Source organism: Armigeres subalbatus, chromosome 1 (assembly GCF_024139115.2).
Source record: "Armigeres subalbatus isolate Guangzhou_Male chromosome 1, GZ_Asu_2, whole genome shotgun sequence".
Classification (NCBI taxonomy): Eukaryota; Metazoa; Arthropoda; class Insecta; order Diptera; family Culicidae; genus Armigeres; species Armigeres subalbatus.
Window position 1 is genome coordinate 248,305,236 of NC_085139.1, and position 19,297 is coordinate 248,324,532.

Below are 19,297 nucleotides of genomic sequence, written 5' to 3' on the forward strand. Positions count from 1 at the left end.
GTAGTTACGTATTGCCAGTTACGCAGCTCTAGATGACTCGCCCAAGATATTGGCGTAACAACATACAAGAAAATATTACCGGTTGTTGAACTGCTTCATATAAAGCTCCCCTTCAAGCTCATAACGCACGCCGTCTTCGTAACGCACGCCAACGTGCTCCAGGATCAGCTTATTTTACTCGTGACTGCCAGTAGTGTTCTTATTAGCGCGGTTTGTTAAGTCACCGAAGAAAACATGTTGTAGTCCTGCAATTTTTTGGCAGAAACCATGTGCCAGTTGTGCTTTTCACTTCACCATTTCACCAAGGTATTCCGCTTCGTATCCAGTTTTCGCGGGCGGTAATGGCCGCCAACTTGCCTGCGGTTAGTCTCTGATTTCATGTTTGTGGAGGTCAACTGCACCCACGACTTCTTCGACTTCTTCCCAGGTCACAGTTCATACGAAGTAGATAGTTTGTAGTACAGTTCTGCAGATAGTTTGTAGTGCAGACCAAATACAAACAGCTCATAATTTTAAATTCGTGTCTATGCTTACGTTCCGCCTTCCCGTTCTGGTGCCGTAAATAAGGAGCAGTTTGCTGCAATATGATGTAACCAGTAACATTTTCAACGACGCACAGCAATGCGCGTCACCTCCATCTGTACGAATCATCCTCGAGCTTGCCTAAACTGGTTCTTTACCATTGCACAATATTCCGCATTTTCTGATCAGTGCCCGACTTTGTTTTCAATAGGTAAATCACTGATATGCACTGAACCTACATTCTTCATTTTCAGTCCGAAACCGAACAATTTGTGTACGATTTTCAAGATTGCTTCACTCTTTCGATGCCTCAACATTCGATGCTGCAAATTTTCGCACAGCTCCGAATGCTCGGCCTTCGTCACGAATGCCTGCTGGGGTACAAGTGATACAAATCAGTATTTGCGTCTAACCCGCATACAGTATCTTGCATTCAACACGATCGTACCCAGGTCACAAATTTTTATCACCGACAGAAGGTTGCCCAATAACATGCTATACAACGTTCAGGTTAACATCTATTCGTACACTTATTCCTATGACGAACTCGAGCTTTCCAGTTGAAGCACCTCTCGATTTAATCTTATCTTTATTTTGTCGGCCAGACAGATTTTCGGCTGTTTCGCTGAGTTCACAACACTCGATGGTCATATGAGACGTGCGTCGGTGGGTTCGGCCGATGGAACAGCAATGGCTGTTGGCCTCACAAGAAGAATAAAAAGTGCAAGTACCAGGCAGGTCGATATACGTATTTGTAAAAATAATACCAAGTGGTGAAATTAAATGGAAGTGCTAAACTCATCTTATAACAGTGAAAATATTCCACAGAAAAGAGCCAATATTCTTGAAGAAAAGGTAATTGTCTTTAGATAAACGAATATTTAACAGGAGAACCAAGAAAAGTGGCGTCACATGGTCTAATCACGGGCAGGTCCTAATTGGCCTTTTCTTTCTTCTGTTCCTTGGTGCAACAGGTGTTTTGGCATTCCCCAGGGCGAAAGTTGAGCGATTCCGAACCAGACATGCAAATCCCCACCGCAAGTTAAGTTCCGGACTAGGAACGTTTCAACGTCGCCATTGTTCCGATCGAGCACGTGGATACGTTCCGCCATTGTGAAACGGACCGGACGCGCTTTTGTTCCGAGCTGTCGGCCATTCCATCGCCAAACGCCACAAGCCAGCTCGTACCACCAGGAAGTCAAGTCGGAATCGTAACGAACGCCGCCAGCCAGTTCGTGCTGTCAACACGAACGCCTGTATGTCGTCTCGTACCGTCCGTGCACTCGTACCGTCCGAAATCGAGCCTAAACCGTCGCTGATTACCAGAATTTCGTCCACGCACCGTCAAGCCCGAGCGACTCTACCAGGTTGGATGCTTCTTGGCCCGTTCGAAAGCGGAAGAAATAAACTACCCAATAGTGAGTTTAATTCACCAACCTCGAACATCCGTACGGCAAGCCAAAATTGAGTAAATAGGGTCGAGTAGTTTGCCTTACCCCATGTTAAAAAGTACCCAACGGAAAATTTATTTACCCAAATGTAAGTTTAATTCACTCAATTTCGACCTCAGGTAAAAACTCAAAATTGGCTTCCGTATTGAACTGGCGTCGTTGGATTGTTTGGCTCTTTTGTTTTTGACAACAAAAGAAAGAGTGGATGAAAGAAGAGAAAAATAACTCAAAAGAAGTTAAAAATACTCATTTGGGTACTTTTTTTCTTCCGTAGTATTACGATGAGAAGAGAATTTTGCCAATTGTCGCTATTGTTGTCGTTGAACTGGACCTTTATGCTACTGTGACAGGGCAAGTGAATTGAACAACTCAGTTGAATTCAATTGATTGCCAAAGTGAACATGTTCAACTTTCTTTCGTTCAAGTGAATTGAATTAAGATGTTTACGTTCCATTCATCTGATTGCAACTTCAATTCATTGCCTTGTCAAACGTAGCATTACTTCCAACCACTTGACTATAATCACCAGTATTTAACCCCGCAACCGGACCAGCATAATCTACGTGAATCCTTTCCCAGGGGCCTTTGAATCACCAAACTTGGTAAGATGTGCTTGACGAGCGCATTCCGAGCAAGATTTCATGCTTTTTCAATGTCTATTCCGACCAGGTTGTGATATGTAAACAAGTCAAACTTATCGTCTTCACTGTCTCTTCCTCACAAGCAAATAGTTTCAATTCGAAGGCAGTAATCTGTTTAAGTTTTTTTCGTGGATATGTACAAAACATTAAAATTGAAGAGTGCCAAATAATGCATAAATTGGCCATTCTACTGATGCAGAGCGTTGATAGATTTGGCTGGATGATATTTGAGCCAAGGGCTTTATCCGTATAGAGTAATGCTACGTTTAGACAAGGCAAGTGAATTGAGCAAGTCGTTGAATCGAACGCGAACTGAACGTAAACACCTTTATTCAATTCACTTGAACGAAAAGAAAGTTGAACATGTTCAACTTTTGGCAAGTCAATTGAATTCAACTGAGTTGTTCAACTCACTTGCCATGTCAAAACGTAGCATAAATCTTCGAGCATACAGATAGTAGAAAAACTTCTTGACTGCCCATACAATTGCGAGAGGCTCTTTGTTTATTTGTGGGTAGCGCTGTTCAGTATCAGACATAGAGCAACTAGCGTACGCACGGACGTACTCTGCCGTACTCTGCCACTTGCCAAGCGATGAAACAGAACACCACCTAAGTCAAATTTGTTTGCATCCGTAGAAAGGTAGATCGGGATCATACGGCATCAGTACTTGCGGCGAAATGGTGCTAATTTGTCTTCGTGTGACGTTCAACATATCACGAAGAAACGAGATCGTGCGGACAGATTGGGAATAACCGCGTTGTATTTGCTTTTCTCAAAACAGCTGTAATTCATTCTGCATTCGATGGATGACGACATCGCAATGTGTAGGCTGACTCATGCATCTCGAGCGTATATTGTGACCCAGGATTCGAGAGCCGGGTACAAATATTGTCTATCCGAATAAATTTATACCTCTTTTATACAGAAGTGGATTTTTCTCCAGATAGAACAGGTGGTAAAATGATCACGTTAAGGACTTGAATTCAATCATAAAACGAGGATAATTTTCTGTTTTACCACTTGTTCAGCAATTTAACTCATATTCTTATTGCAATGAAAAATTTTTCGCTAATAAACAATGTTTTATATAGTTTTCATCGAAATAAAAACATCGAAATTAGTACAAAAATAGTGGATAAAATGAACACTGGTCGTAGAATGAACATCGCTTCTAAAACCCTTTTGAAAATTTAATTTTCTTTTTAACTCTAGATGTATATATAACAGTTAGGATTATGAGGGCCTTTTGAAATATCGGTATAACTTTTGAAAAGCTCTTAATTATCAATATAAAAAAGAAGAAAAAAGTTTTGAAATTCAGTTATTTTTAAATTAAATTTAATCTTCAAATTTTATTCTGGTTATTCGATATGGTTTGTTTCTTGAACTTCCGTTCACAACAACTTTTACTATAAATTTGTGAAAGTTTGATACAAGTGTTCATTTTCCCATACGTGCCTTGTGATAAATAACTCTTCCTCTAACTATGCAAACCAATAATTTGACTATTTACCCCAGCAAAATCTTTGTGAAGGCTGTCTTATTTGCCGCTGGGTTAGAACAGGTTTGAATCAATGTATTATGAATTTATTAAGATTTAAAGTTGCGGAAAAATGGTTAAAATTACATCAGACCCTATTTTACGGCCTCGTTTTATATTTTAGATAGCTATTTGTTCGGTCTCAAAACCAAAATATTAGCTCAGGTACCTATTTTATTTCGAGGAAAACGTGTGCATTGTTAACATACGCCTAAATAGTGTTTTAATATAATATAGCAACTGTTCATATTACCACCCTGTTCATTTTCACACTCTTCCCTACAGGCAACTTTACCAACTTCGGAAGTAGTGCGCTGATTGCCTAAAGATGCGCTAAACAGCGCATCAATTAGTTTGCAAATAAAACTTCGGAAGAAAGTTCGGTTCAAGTCTCGACTTCCGAATTTTAACTTGGTGCTACGCGACTACACATTCGAACGGTTCAATCGTAAACCGTGATCCTTCAGTCGATCGCAACGTGCCAGATTTCTAAAACAGTCCACAAACACAATAATATCGACAAATAAATGTTGTCACATTTGGCAACCATTGAAGAACTGTTTCCATGCGACGTTGCCAGATCGCAGGGATGTTCGCAGCTCCGTAGACTGATCTCGCACTAGCCCATGGAGTATTCAGTGTTAGGATGTTTGAAATTCTGCATCGATTGGGAGGTGAGTGTAGGCCTCCGTTACATCCAAGTGGAGAAATCAGTAATACAAGTCTGGTAAACACCCGGGAACACCTGATACCAAAATTGAATAAGACTTAGTGTTCACCGATGATCATCCGGGGATTTACCGTAGGCTTGTAGTTACCGATAATACGTAATTTTCCATTCTTCTTCACAACGATGTGCGTAGAAGATGCCCATTCAGAGTAATCAATTCGTTCGTAGAAACCGGGCTAACTTTTATCGATTTATTCGCGTATTGGTTCTTCAATGCCAACAGTACGTCCCATGCACTGATTCCGGATCTTTCAATGTTCCGGATGGTCACTGAAACATTATCGTAGTTGTCCAGCAACTGAGACAGTGCTTGTTGATGGTCAACGGAGGAAGCTGAACTAACGAATACGCACTACTTACAGCGAACAGCTTGTTCAACTTTCACCAGGATTGAATCATTTCATTATCATTTAGTATTCAGCCTAACTCCAGAGGTGGTATGAGTGACTTCTAGCCGATTTCTTCTCAACTTTAGGGTACATTGCTCTATGTCTAATATTAACAGCATGAAACGCTAGGAACACCTAATATACTAAATGATAATAAGTGTTATTATCATTTAGTATTTAAAATGATACTAACGTTTCATGTGAAATTAAACAGAGTAATGTACCTTAGACAAAGTTGTAGAGGGAATCACGCTAGAAGTCCGCCTACAACACTTTTCAGAATTCCGCTCTGGAATGAGTTATTAACTGAATACTAAATGATAATGAAATGATAAGTTCAATCCCTGCCCTTCACCAGTGAATTCGGATATCCACTCTCTACCAAACAGAGTGGGCCACCACATACAAATCGACGTTGAGTGTAATAAAACCTATAAACACTATAGGTTCCATAGAAGAGCTGAGGCGAAGGCGAGTGTATAGCCAAACGAACTGTCAGTTAGTGTAGCCAAACGAGCATAACGTCACGATTGCAATCCAAGCAAGCGTATGATGTCAAATTCACGTGGTACACTGTGAAAAAGTGGAAAAACACACTTAATCGAAATGACCCAACCGTTCCTGCGCCCGTTTATTGAACATATGGTGTCTATAGTAAAACGATTGTGTCACTCACTGGAAAGCGGCTAAAACACCGAATACGGTGGCCAGTATATAGCTCGAGAACAGCCAATTAGATTTCAGAAGCGTGAAAGTTGGTTTTGGGTTTCATTGTGCGGAGCTCCGTTTCACTTATGAAGCTCGATGTCAACATCCATGTCCAGTTATTGACGTCGATGATGACGTGTATGACTCGTTTCCCAATTGTATTGACGAAGTGGATTTTTGCTAACGGTTTGACCAGATTTCTTTATTTCTGAATCTACACACTTTGGAAATATGACCCTTTCGCTCACAATTAAAACACTTGGCATCTGGAAACTTGCACTGAATTCCGGTATGATTACCACCACAACCACTACACACTGTCTGTTCTGATTGTTGATTGTCACTATACTTCTGCCATTGATTTGGGAGAAAGTGTGATTTTGTGTTTTCGGTTTTCATAACCAGCTGATAAGTCGATCAGCAACCGACGATGGTCCAGCCGTTCGCACGTCCTTGGCCGTGTTGCGCGTAGCCTCCAGAGAGTGTGCTACCTCTAAAGTTGCTTTGAATGTTGTAAGCTTCTTAGCGATGATTTCATCACACATTTCTTGCGATTCAAGACCGTGCAGAAGCTGTTCGACCAGCATACTGTCGAGGAAATCCTCATACGTGCTCATACTCACAATGAGCGGCACCTTGCCTGAGTCGGAAAGCGAAACTGGAGATAGATTCGCCTCTTTACAGAACAATTGCACGAAATTTGACACTCTCTACGTAATTCGCCTGGTCAAACTGGTTGACTTATGTAGAACGTAGATCGCCGTATAAGATCATGGTTTTCGGTTCGTTAGGACACACTTAAAACTTGATGGCATTATTTAGCTCTATTACCATATGTACTCGTGCATGAGGTGCATATTGAGCAAGAAGGGTGCAGCTTAGCAGTAATGCTTCACTGAAAACGTTTAGCAATAATCTGATACTGCCACTGAACGGTATTCAGGAGACAGAGAACGAGGGAGTTGTATTAAGCAGTCTATTCAATTGACCCACCGCCATAGCTTTCTTTCTCTCTTCCATGGAGGATTTTAGGGCATTGTGTAACATCTGTGTAAGAAATGTCATTAGCTCTTCGTTAGCCATATTGATTATCACGCGAGACCGAAACGAACGCGTTACTCGACATTTGGGACAACTTGCAACGTTTGAATTTAAATCATCTCTTCTAGTACTAACATGTTAGGTATTTCAGAGGTCTCGATAAAGTAGTTTAGATTTATGCCAACTTTTTATTGTCATTTCATCTGATGTCGAACGAATTGGAAAAAAGAAAAGTAATAGAAAAACGCCGAACGAAACTGGCGGTATAAAAAAAAATCGTATTCTTATTAACTGAAAGGCGGTATTACCAGAAAATGTGTTATAAAATCCAAGATTGTAAACACATACATAACAAGCAACACGTGGGTTGAATCAAACGACTGGATTTAACTTCACAGATATGTATTCTACGGAAACGTGTTTGGACACCCTTGGGCATGAGAATTTCTAGTGATCACCACGGACGAAGGCCAAAGGATGGCAGTGCATTATATGGTCATGAGGGCGGTCCATCTGAACAGCGAATTGGAGAAAGAAATCTACATGACTCAATCCGAGTGGTTTTTATCAAAAGAACGATTTGATATGTCGACTCAAGCGATCTCTACATGACCTGAAGCAGGCATTTAACATCATGGAATACTATATTAAACTCTTTTGTTGCAATAATAAGGTTAGACGTTACCAAACTGAAAGAGCTGGAGATGACGGACCTAGACGAGGTACAAACTTTTTCTGGGGAATTGTGAGGGTGAGATATACTAGAAATTGGGCAATCCACTTTCAGAGTGCAGTGATGACAGATATGTAAATATCATCAGTATAACGGTTCGGTTGCCAACGTGAATAGCAGGCCATGACTTTGCCTCTTCGTCTGGCTATCACGATGATACTTTTATGTCCAGGGAAGTCGAGACAATTTCCAATCCGAAAATTGCCTAGACCGCATCGGAAATCGAACCCAGCTACCTTTAATATGGTGCTTGCTTTTAGCCGTGCGTCTTACCACACATTTGCATAAGGAGCGCTCCCACTCACATTTTTCAAATCAATATCTTCCACATACAATGTACATCATACTCACATATGAGTTTTCAGAACATTGTAAATTAAAACTTTGTTCATAAAATAGGAATATTGGATTTGCATTTCGGGTTCATACATTGGATTTGAGTATCGGATTGGAAAATCATATTGAAATATTCGAATTCAAATTTGAATTGGGATGATTTTGTATGTGGGAATTGAGTACGTATATTGGATACTGGATTGTAAAATGAGACTTGGCAGTACATAATTTAAAAAATGCGTTGTAAATAGTTGTTTACGAAAATTATATGCCAATGGTTTTTTTTTTCTTTTTTAGTGAGAGAAGAAGGGGTATGTGAGGTTGAGATATATTAGAAATTGGGCAATTCACTTGCAGCGAGCATTGGTGACAGATATGCAAATATCATTCGTATAACGGTTCGGTTGCCAACATTGACTAGTGAATAGCAGGCCATGACTTTGCCTCTTCCCTCGTCGGGCAATGAACGGGGTTGCACGCTCGATAAGACAGCACACAAGCGATCACAAGCAAAGGATAGCTCGTGTGGCGGAATTAGGCCGCACTGGAATGGGGATTCATCAAGATGTAAAGAGAAGATTTCTTCGGATAAGCCAAAATAATTTTCTGGAGAGTTTGTGCTATTATTTTGGTTTTGGCCTTTTGTGTTTTGACAAAAAGGAAAAGAGTGAAGTGTACCAGCATGCATGGAGCACATTGATTGCATTAACGCTCAGACTAGACATATGTGCGGCGGAGCTACCTAAGTCAATTCCAAAGATTCGCGACGAAGTTGCATTGGTCTTGCTGCGCTACATGAAAAGATCGCGAACCCTGGAGCTGATGTTTCATGCGAAGGAAGGTTCGTCATTAATAGAAGCATTTGAGGATGCGGATTGGGCAGGATCATTCTTGTGGATTGCATTCGCTAACAGAATTTATATTTATAATTAATTAGAAAGCTTTCCAATTTTTATGTGCATATTACTATTTGAACCTGCACGATTTTGCACGGTCATCCCGTTCGTGAGTTATATTGCCTCAAAGGAAATGTTAACTTAGAAGAATTTAGGAAAGAAGAGAAGATTGGGTTTAGAGCTGGCTGCGCTGCGACTGCGAGTCTTCGGAGCAACAAGTGATGCGGGTAGCTAGGGAAAATATTCTACTTCACATTGAGCAAAGCTCCAATAATATAAATGAATATAAAAGAAGGAAAAACCAAATAAAAGACAGTAAAACATTTTTGGACGAATGGCTAACTAGTCACACAAAAATTTGAATAGCAAAAATCTTAAAACAACATTATTTAACTAGAGTGTTTCTTGTTCTGAAGTTCGCGGTTTTTATGTTTTGCCTTTCTCGTACAACAAAGTTGTACCGAAAGGCTATCATTGCACTACGAAAACTTTTTATAGAAGCCTCGGAGACGCATACACGCAAATAAAAGTGTTCCCGAATTCGTGAACAGGCAAAAATACACCGTGATTTAATTCATGGATTCGGGAACACCAGTCACGTTTTCCAGAACGTTCCAGAAAACGTGACTGTGTTCTCGAATCCGTGGCTGTTGTTCACGAAAAAATACACCGTGAACTTGTTAGTTCACGAATTCATGAACGCTTTTTTTTGGGTGTAGTGTTATATACCAATTGACTCAGCTTGACGAGCTGAGCACATGTTTGTCTGTCCGTGTGTGTGTATGTGTGTGCACAAAAGCTAAGAAAAACATTAGACAACTTTTCATATAGTAATCTTCATCCGATTTTTTCGCAACAAGTTTCAATCGACAGGGGACAAAGCCTAGTTGATCACTGTTAAATTTGATAACGATCGAACAATGCGTTTAAAAGTTATAAATAAATTTTTGAATCTTCAATTGGTCGGGGTTCTGCCAAAACACACCAAGTTCCAACAAAAAGTCACCTATTTTTCTGTCCAAGCTTACGTTTAGTTGATTTAATTGATCGCAAATCGAATATCCCCCAACCCCAAAATTGAGGATATCATACATCAAATATACTTATGAATTGATATGAAATGATTCCAGTGTTTCTTGTGCGAACGAAATATTACAAATCAGTAAAAAAGCCGCTTGGTACGGTTTGTCTGAACCCCGACCAATTATCAATGTGCAGGTATCTGGACACGTCTGAAGCGCATAAAAAAACCGCTGATATGTACCTATATTAAATGGGTAAAACTGAAATCCTATTTTGCACATGCAACGCAACCTGAATCACTTGACAAAGCGGCCTTGATCTGTCAACTCATCTATCAAACGGGCCCGACCGTAACTATTTTAACTGGTCCTATCTGCTTCACATAACCAGATTATGCTTGAACAAAGTTCATATTACCGACCCAATTTTTTTTTCTCAATGCCACAAACACCTTCGCTTTTTCACTGCAGGCAGTTACAAATTCGTCTTATGCTCACGTGTCAGCCAGTCCGAAATATTTACCAAACATGCATATTCACAACATAAGCTTTTGCATCATTCACTCATATGCTAATCAGGCACAACAATAGACCACCTTAAAACTAGTTTTACCTCTATCACAACTCAAAAATAGATGCCCAGTTCCGATGGCTGCAGTACAGTTCAACGTTGTAATCTTTTCACTTCTCTCAAAGCCGAGCAATCCTTGGCACTAAAATTCGATCACTATCGTTCGCCCAACAAGGTTCCACCGCACTTGATACCCTCCTCGATCTTCACTTAACCGAGTTCAAACTGACAATAACTGATTTATGGAAAACACTCTTTAACATATTTAACGCGATCAGCCCAATATAATCAGCCGGCTTACGGGCGGCCTCGCAGGACGAACGCAGGCCGCGCCACGGTTTGCTCTTTCTCTGTTGCTGATTGGCCCCCTTTGCTCCACCCGAGAGAGAGAGAGCAATAAAGTGATCGAATGCACCGCAGTGTTACTCTCACGGTGCCTCACATCACGTGTAAAATGCTCCTGTATAGTTTGAAATTGGTTATCATCAAAGAAAATTAATCATTCATGAGCAATATGTAACTCGGTCTTCGTAGTTCGCAGAATGTCACCTCAGCTCAGCTTCTTCCTTGATCGAAGTCGGCCATGTGTTTGTTCTGTGTTGCTACCAGCTATATTTGATCCATGAACGCACTCTCACTTACGCACATTTTGTGCACTCCTCTTTTCTCTCTTTCTCTTATACATCACACATGAGATCTAAGTATTGGTGCTATGGGCTTTCCCTGCTTGTTTATTTTCCTACCCTACTCCTCCGCGCGACAATATGCGCGGCACTTATCAACAACGGTGAGGCTTGTTGTAAGCTTATCATCAGGCAATTGGATTGAAAGCTGGCTTTTTATAAACAACATTTTCTTGCATCAGCATAACCGATCGCGATCGAGGCCACTCGCTTGGTGATTGCGGCTCATATTTCAAATTATTGTGCAGAATGGTTAACATCGTTAAATCGTTAAAGCGTCAATTACTGCATGTGGAGAAGTACCGGCAAAATCACATACACATTCGCCACCACATGCTGTCATGACGTAGGTTAAGTTGTGAGAATCGCCACTGGAGCCGGTGTCGGCCGGCAATTGAACTAATCGCAACACTGCACTGTACTGTTTGGATGTCCAAGTGATCGCATGTCGTTACGACCATACACAAAGCTATCTAATGTCCATCGAAAGAGCATAACGATATTAACGCATTTATACTTACGGGTTCAAATTCAAGCTATCCTATATCCTATTACAATTCACGACACACAAATATAATTCGATACTAGATTGAAGCAAAACCGAACGTTTCAAATATAATCAGACTCCAATCGCTGTTTGTAAACGATAAATATCGTGCTAAACCGGCTAGCACATGGCGATGAGCTGTAGGCTTTGCGAAAAACCTATGGATGTGTGATCGCACACCATCAATGAATGCTTTTTATCGAATTAGATGATGTACTGATAGTCGTAAAAGGATGGTATTGGAAGCTATCACTTTTTACACTTAAGATCCATCACCATCTTCTCTGGCATTTCTTGAAAGTATTGAAATCCAGAAAAAAAAAGCACATCATAAATTGCCATGCCGAATAAACTTTGCCTAGGCTCTTTATCCGGTGGAATGTAGATGTCACAAAAAAAATTGTGCTTATTCTGCGTCTAAGATAATTTCGAATGAAGTGAGTACTGTCGATTCCTCCCATTTGAAACAGGGTGCGGCCAGAGTAGACGCGAAGTGTGTTGCGAAGCGAAGCGTCCATACGATTTGACAGCTCCTTATTATTGATTGTTATTCCTTTGCGTGCAGTTTTCGCGCGAAGTCGCATAAACGCGTCTACTATGGCAGGCACATTAGAGGGTCGTCTTACGTGAGATGTGTCGAAATCGACAATTCTCGAGTCATCCGAGACGCAGAATAAGCACAAATAGCTTGCGGTCTGCAAAATCTAGTACTATCCATACCTGCTCCACAGTTTTCCACGCAACATCTTCGATCACGTGTGCTTTCAGTCCCTGGCGAACGGCTATGAATACTCCACAGTAGGGTGGCTCAAATTAGTATGGGAAAAAGTTTTTTCATTTTTTTTATGGGCCGCCCTCTTATTCGGTTCTGTTTGATGCCCTGACGCTCTGGACAAAATTTCAGCCAAATCGATTAATGTTTGGGCGGTGCTAAACTCGTTGGAAGTTTATATGAAAAAATGTATGTGAAAACATCCAAAAACAGTTGAATTGCAGTTGACGGCACAACTTACGATGAAGAACTATGATACTCATTCTGATCTTGAAGAATTTAATACAGAATGTTATGCTGAAAACCTTGAGAAGATTAGAGTTTGCCCGGCTAAGTTATTAGCATTTCTGTGAAGTGGGGTTTGAGCAAATTTCGTTTCTTTTACCTTTGAAAAGAAATAAATTCACCCTACAACACTGCAGTAAAATGCTAATATCTTTGCGTAATAAACTCTAATCTTCTCGCGGTTTTCAGCATAACATTCTGTATTTAATTCTACAAGAGCTGAATGAGTATCGTGGTTCTTGATCGTAAATGGTGTTGTCCAACTGCAAATCACTGTTTTTGGATATTTCTACATACATTTTTCCATATAAACTTCCAACGAGTTTAGCACCGCCCAAACGTTGACAGATCAGGGCATCAAATAGAACCGAATAAAAGGGCGGCCCATCATAAAATTTGAAAATGTATTTTTTGAGCCACCCTACTCCACAGCCACAAACTTTTCTGCTATTATGCGAATGTATCTGTGAAAGCCAAAACATCATCGTTAGTCGTGGGTTCCTCGGTGGGTTCACACCCAATGACAACTCAGTCGATTGTGGGAGGCACGATTGCGTCCGGGAAGCATGCATTTGCGTAGTCTTGAAGTGTTGTTGATATGGGGTGCTGTTGATCGGTGAACGAATTGGTGGTTGGCGAGCTGTGTTTGTGGAAACAAGCATCAGACAGAAGAACGTGTTCCACAATTGAATCCAATTTATACCTGCATTGGAAAACTGGCTGGAGGACCGCAACACCTGCGTCAACTGTAGGACCGAGACGACTACGATGATCATTGGCAGCGTTTGGCGAGACTGAGTTGAAGATATCTCACGACGCTTAAGCGGACGAATGTGAAAGACGCAACTGGTCAGCCTCGGACCGACCCAACTGACCACCTGAAGCGCTGGTTCGAGCACTTCGTGCAACTTTTCCAAGTGCCAGCTAGGCCACCATCACCTCAGCATGATCTGCCTAGGATCCGACGTATAACACGCGACAATACCGAAGTTCCATCACAGAGATTCAAACGGACATCCCAAGCATGGAATCGAACAAAGCTCCAGGGATCGATTGCATATCAGCCGAGATTCTCTAGGCTAACCACATAACATCCGCTCAACTATTGCATCATTTATTTTGTATTATCCCGGTCAACTGGATGCCAGGCACCTTAATGATGGTGCCCAAAAAGAGTGACCAGACTATATGCGATGGGCTGCGAAATGGTGAGTTGACATCCGGGAAGGGGCGCCCAACATAGCCCTGGTCCTCACAAGTTCCAATACTCACGCTTCCACGGGTCTTCCGATGACAATTGACCGCCAGCTAAGGGTTGCGTACTTAGCTGGTAGTGCAGCCTGGTTGTCCTTCTGACATCAGCTAGAGTGAGAGGGTGCGTACTGTGGGGTCTGCCAAGGATGTGGTGGGGTTCGACAGTGGGCTCTGTTGAACTTCTAGAGAAAGCTGCATGTGTCCCTGAGCAGGCCCTGCCAAAGCGGCCATGGGTCGGGAAAAGCGCACTAGCCTAGTCCTGGTGTTGGGTGGGACTTTAAACAAATTTGACCCGACTGATCGAGCGTCTGGTCACCAAGGAGATGCGGCTCCAACAGCTTCTGTTCTGGCATCCAGCGGCTGGATATGAAATGCTATTCCTCGGAAGCTATATCTAAGATGGCAGCCCCATCCCGGTGGATAGGGAACCTTGGGCCAACAACCTACTGTTCCCGAAACATCAATTTGTTCGAGAATCCGATAATGAAAGAATACGGACTGATTTTACGGCGACGACTCTTAGCGCGAAACAACGGACACGAATAGGAACATGGAACGTTTTAACCCTAGCCCAGCAGGGTAAATTGGCACAACTTGCCAATGAGGCACGCCGCATGAAGTTTGAGATCCTGGGACTGAGTGAAGTCCGTTGGCCAAACTTTGGAGAACACAGAACGCCGTCGGGACAAGTTCTGCTATACTCTGGTTTACGAGGTGAACACGCTCCCCGGCATCGCGGAGTTGGCTTCCTACTAAGCGCTCAGGCACACTCTGCGCTTATGAAGTGGGAACCTATAAGTGAAAGGATAATCGTTGCCAGATTTAGAACACGGGTCCGAAACCTTACTATAATCCAATGTTATGCGCCAACCGATGCTGCCGATCTGCAAGACAAAGAGAACTTCTACAGTCAACTCAATGCCGTCGTAGATAGAATTCCGAAGGGTGATATCAAGATCTGTTTGGGCGACTTCAATGCGAAGATCGGATCCGACAACTCGAACCATGAGCGCATTATGGGACGCCATGGTCTCGGAGAAATGAGCGAAAACAAAGAGCTGTTCGCAGAATTTTGTGGTAATAACGACATGGTGATCGGGGATCGCTCTTTCCTCATCGACCGGTTCACAAGGTCACGTGGGTCTCCCGTGACGGCTTTACAGAAAATCAAATCGACCACATCTGCATCAGCCGAAAATTGAAACAGAGCCTTTTTGATGTACGGAATAAACGTAGTGCCGATATCGCGTCTGATCATCACCTCCTCATCGGCGAAATACGCCTGCGCATTGCACGGATTCGTCGGCAGGAGGTAAGAGTATGACGACGATTCAACACACGCCGACTGGAAGATGCCACGGTGAAACGGTCCTTCGTTGAAGAACTGGAGACGCGTGCTGCAGATATTCCGGAAGGTGGCAGCGTGGAAGACCAATGGACCGCCATCAAGAATGCCTTCATCGCCACCAGCGAGAACAATCTGGGCGAACTACGCACCCAGAGAAAACAATGGATCACCGATGAGACCTGGAGGAAGATAGAGGAGCGAAGAGAAGCCAAAGCCGCGATAGAGCGATCAAAAACCAGATGAGCCAAAGTCTTAGCCCGTCAACGATACACGGCTCTTGAGAAGGAAGTTAAACGCTCATGTTGACGGGACAAGCGAGGGTGGGCAGACTCTTTGGCCGACGAAGGAGAAAGAGCCGCAGCAACCGGGGACATTCGCCTCCTCTATGATATCTCACGACGCTTAAGCGGGGCGAAGATGAATGCAACGACGCCTGTGAAAGACGCGAATGATCAGTTATTGACCGACCCAACTGACCAGCTGAAACGCTGGTTCCAGGCCATCACCACCTCGGCATGATCTGCCTAGGATCCGACGTATAACACGCGTCAATACCGAAGCTCCATCACTGCTAGAGATTCAAACAGCCATCCAAAGCATGAAATCGAATAAAGCTGGCGAGCGATAACTGGCGAGGCATTATGTTGCTGTGTACCGTTCTCAAAGTTCTGTGCAAAATTATCCTAGCCCGGATTCAGGAGAAGATCGATGCGACTCTCCGGCGGCAGCAAGCCGGATTCCGTGCCGGAAGATCCTGTGTGGACTGTATTGTCACGCTCCGCATCATTTTGGAGCAGGTCAACGAATTCCAAGAGTCCCTTTACTTGGTATTCATTGACTACGAAAAAGCTTTCGACCGTCTCAATCACGAGAATATGGGGCGCCCTGAGACGCAAGGGGTTCCTGAGAAAATCATCGGCCTTATCGAAGCACAGTACGAGGCCTTTTCGTGTAGAGTGCTGCACAATGGGGTCCTGTCCGATTCTATCCGGGTCGTAGCTGGTGTGGAGGCAAGGATGTATTCTATCACTGTTACTGTTCCTCATCGTAATCGATGAGATTCTGGTAGATGCGATTGACCGTGAACCAAAACCGCGGGCTGTTATGGCAGCCTATAACCATGGAGCACCTAAACGACTTCGAGTTGGCTGATGACGTTGCACTACTCGCGCAACGGCGCTCTGATATGCAGAGTAAGCTCAACGACCTTGCCGAGCGCTCCTCCTCGGCAGGTTTAGTCATCAACGTCAACAAAACCAAATCGTTGGATGTAAACACGGTGACTCCTTCTAGTTTCACAGTAGCCGGGCAACCAGTGGAGAATGTTGAAAGCTTCCAATATCTTGGTAGCCAAATGGCGTCAGACGGCGGTACCAAGATCGACATAGGCGCACGGATCAAGAAAGCAAGGGCTGCCTTTGTGAGTTTAAGAAATATCTGGAAAAACAGGCAGATAAGTGAACGCACCAAAATACGAATTTTCAACTCTAACGTGAAATCTGTGCTGTTATACGCTAGCGAAATGTGTTCATTAACAGATGCCTGCGGTATATAATTCGGGCATGGTGGCCTCACAACTGGATCTCAAACAACGAGCTCCATCGTCGTTGTCACCAGAGGCCGATAGCAACAGAAATTCGGGATCGGAAGTGGGGCTGGGTCGGCCACACTCTACGTAGGGGCGGAAACGAAATCTGTAAGCAAGCATTAGACTGGAACCCAGCGGGACATCGCAGCAGAGGCAGACCCAGAGGCTCATGGCGGCGAAGCCTCAATAAAGAAATAAAAGAAGTCGACCGAAATCTAACCTGGCAACAGGTTAAAGCGATAGCCGGGCATCGCTCAGGATGGAGATCTTTCAAGTCGGCCCTTTGCACCACCGGAGGTGTACAGGATCCATAAGTAAGTAAGTAAGACTATATGCGATAACTTCAATCTTTCAGACCAATTAGCTTATCGTCCATCATATTAAAAATAATGGAAAAACTAATAGATGAGCATATAAAATCATCCTATTTAACGAAAACTCCTCTAAGCAGAAATCAGTTCGCGTATCAGGAGGGAAAATCTTCAGTAACAGCGCTTCACAAGCTAGTTACAAAGTTGGAAAGATCTTTTGAAGCAAAAGAAATCTCACTTGCAGCGTTCCTTGACATTGAAGGAGCATTCGATAACACATCTCACAGTTCAATGAAGAATGCTATGTTGAAACGAGGTTTCGATGTATGTATTGTTGATTGGATTGGCGAGATGTTATCAAAAAGATAAATATCAGCCAACCTTGGAAGCTCATCAATTAGTGTAAGAGCAGTAAAAGGGTGTCCCCAAGGAGGCGTACTATCACCTCTATTGTGGTCTTTAATCGTTGATGATCTTCTCAAACAACTGGAGGCTCGAGGCTTCGCGGATGATATAGTTATATTGATGAGAGGAAAATATGACTGCGTTATTTCTAACCGAATGCAAATTGCCCTAAATTTCATCATACTATGGTGTGAAAAAGAAGGATTAAACATAAATCCTTCAAAGGCCACATTGGTGGCGTTTACAAGGAGAAGAAATTATTCTTTTCCTACTTTAAAATTGAAAGGAGCAGATTTGAAACTTTGAAACTCAGTCAAGCATCTTGGAGTTAGACTTGGCAGTAAGCTGCATTGGAACTTACATCTTGAGGAAGCATTGAGTAAGACTACAAATGCTTTATGGATAAGTAAGTCGACATTCGGTAAAAAGTGGGAACTGAAGCCAAAAATGATTCAATGGATTTATACGGCGATTGTGAAACCCAGAATTACATATGCCGCATCAATATTGTTACCAACCGTTTTTGATAACAATGTTGTTATGTGTTGGAAAGGCCAGCATTATTTATTTATTTCCTATTTATTGAGATAGTTTATTTATTTATTATTTCATTATTTATTATTATTCTATATTATTTAATAATTTATTGAGATGCGTTATTTGAATTTTATTATTCATAAATTTATTCACAAGAAATAAAAAAAAGGAAAACAAGTGTCCGGTTAGGATTGTGAAGGCTTTGCATGTAGCCAACAATCGGAATTTAAATATTATTAGTTTGACACCCTCCTTAGCCGTGCGGTAAGACGCGCGGCCACAAAAAGCAAGACCATGCTGAGGGTGGCTGGGTTCGATTCCCGGTGCCGGTCTAGGCAATTTTCGGATTGGAAATTGTCTCGATTTCCTTGGGCATAAAAGTATCATCGTGCTAGCCTCATGATATACGAATGCAAAATGGTAACCTGGCTTAGAAACCTCGCAGTTAATAACTGTGGAAGTGCTTAATGAACACTAAGCTGCGAGGCGGCTCTGTCCCAGTGTGGGATGTAATGCCAATAAGAAGAAGAAGTTTGACACCTACCTAAAAATAATTATTATTTGTTTAGCGTGTAAGACATCGTTATAGAGAGAAATCCTGAACCTGAAGAACTATTGTCGTGAGAAGATCGGAGAGAAACTTTCTAGAATATTCTAGGAAGCGTAGAAAGATATAAAAGAAAAGGATGAACGAGAGAGAGGGGTTGTTGTATAATTTGAACCGTCCGGAGGAGTGAAGACAATGTCGGTTGGTGTGTTAATGGACAATTAACTGCCACAGTTCCTGTGTAGATTTAACCCCTGAAAAACTACCTAAAGAAAACTATCAACTAAATCCACAGTTAAAACACTTTTAAATCTTAAAAAAAACTAAATCAATTTAAATAGCATGGATTGCCAACGAGATACACCACAACGGCTAGAAAAAAATGCACCAAAAGTTTAACGTAAGTTCTAGTCGCGTTAGTCTCGTGGTAATCATAA

The 19,297-nt window shown here is 42.2% G+C and overlaps 1 protein-coding gene across 2 annotated transcripts in view; it reads right to left on the reverse strand.

The window, feature by feature from the left end:
• Positions 1 to 11,978, reverse strand: part of LOC134206443 (amidophosphoribosyltransferase-like) — a 105,801-nt gene extending 93,823 nt beyond the window's left edge. Inside the window, exon 1 of one of the 2 annotated variants that reach the window (XM_062682160.1) lies at positions 11,788 to 11,978. The gene's annotated coding sequence lies outside the window, so the exon portion shown is untranslated. Of the gene's footprint in view, positions 1 to 10,625; positions 11,440 to 11,787 lie in introns of those variants that run through there. The other variant, XM_062682159.1, reaches the window with a different exon arrangement.
• Between the last annotated feature and the right edge of the window lie 7,319 nt (positions 11,979 to 19,297).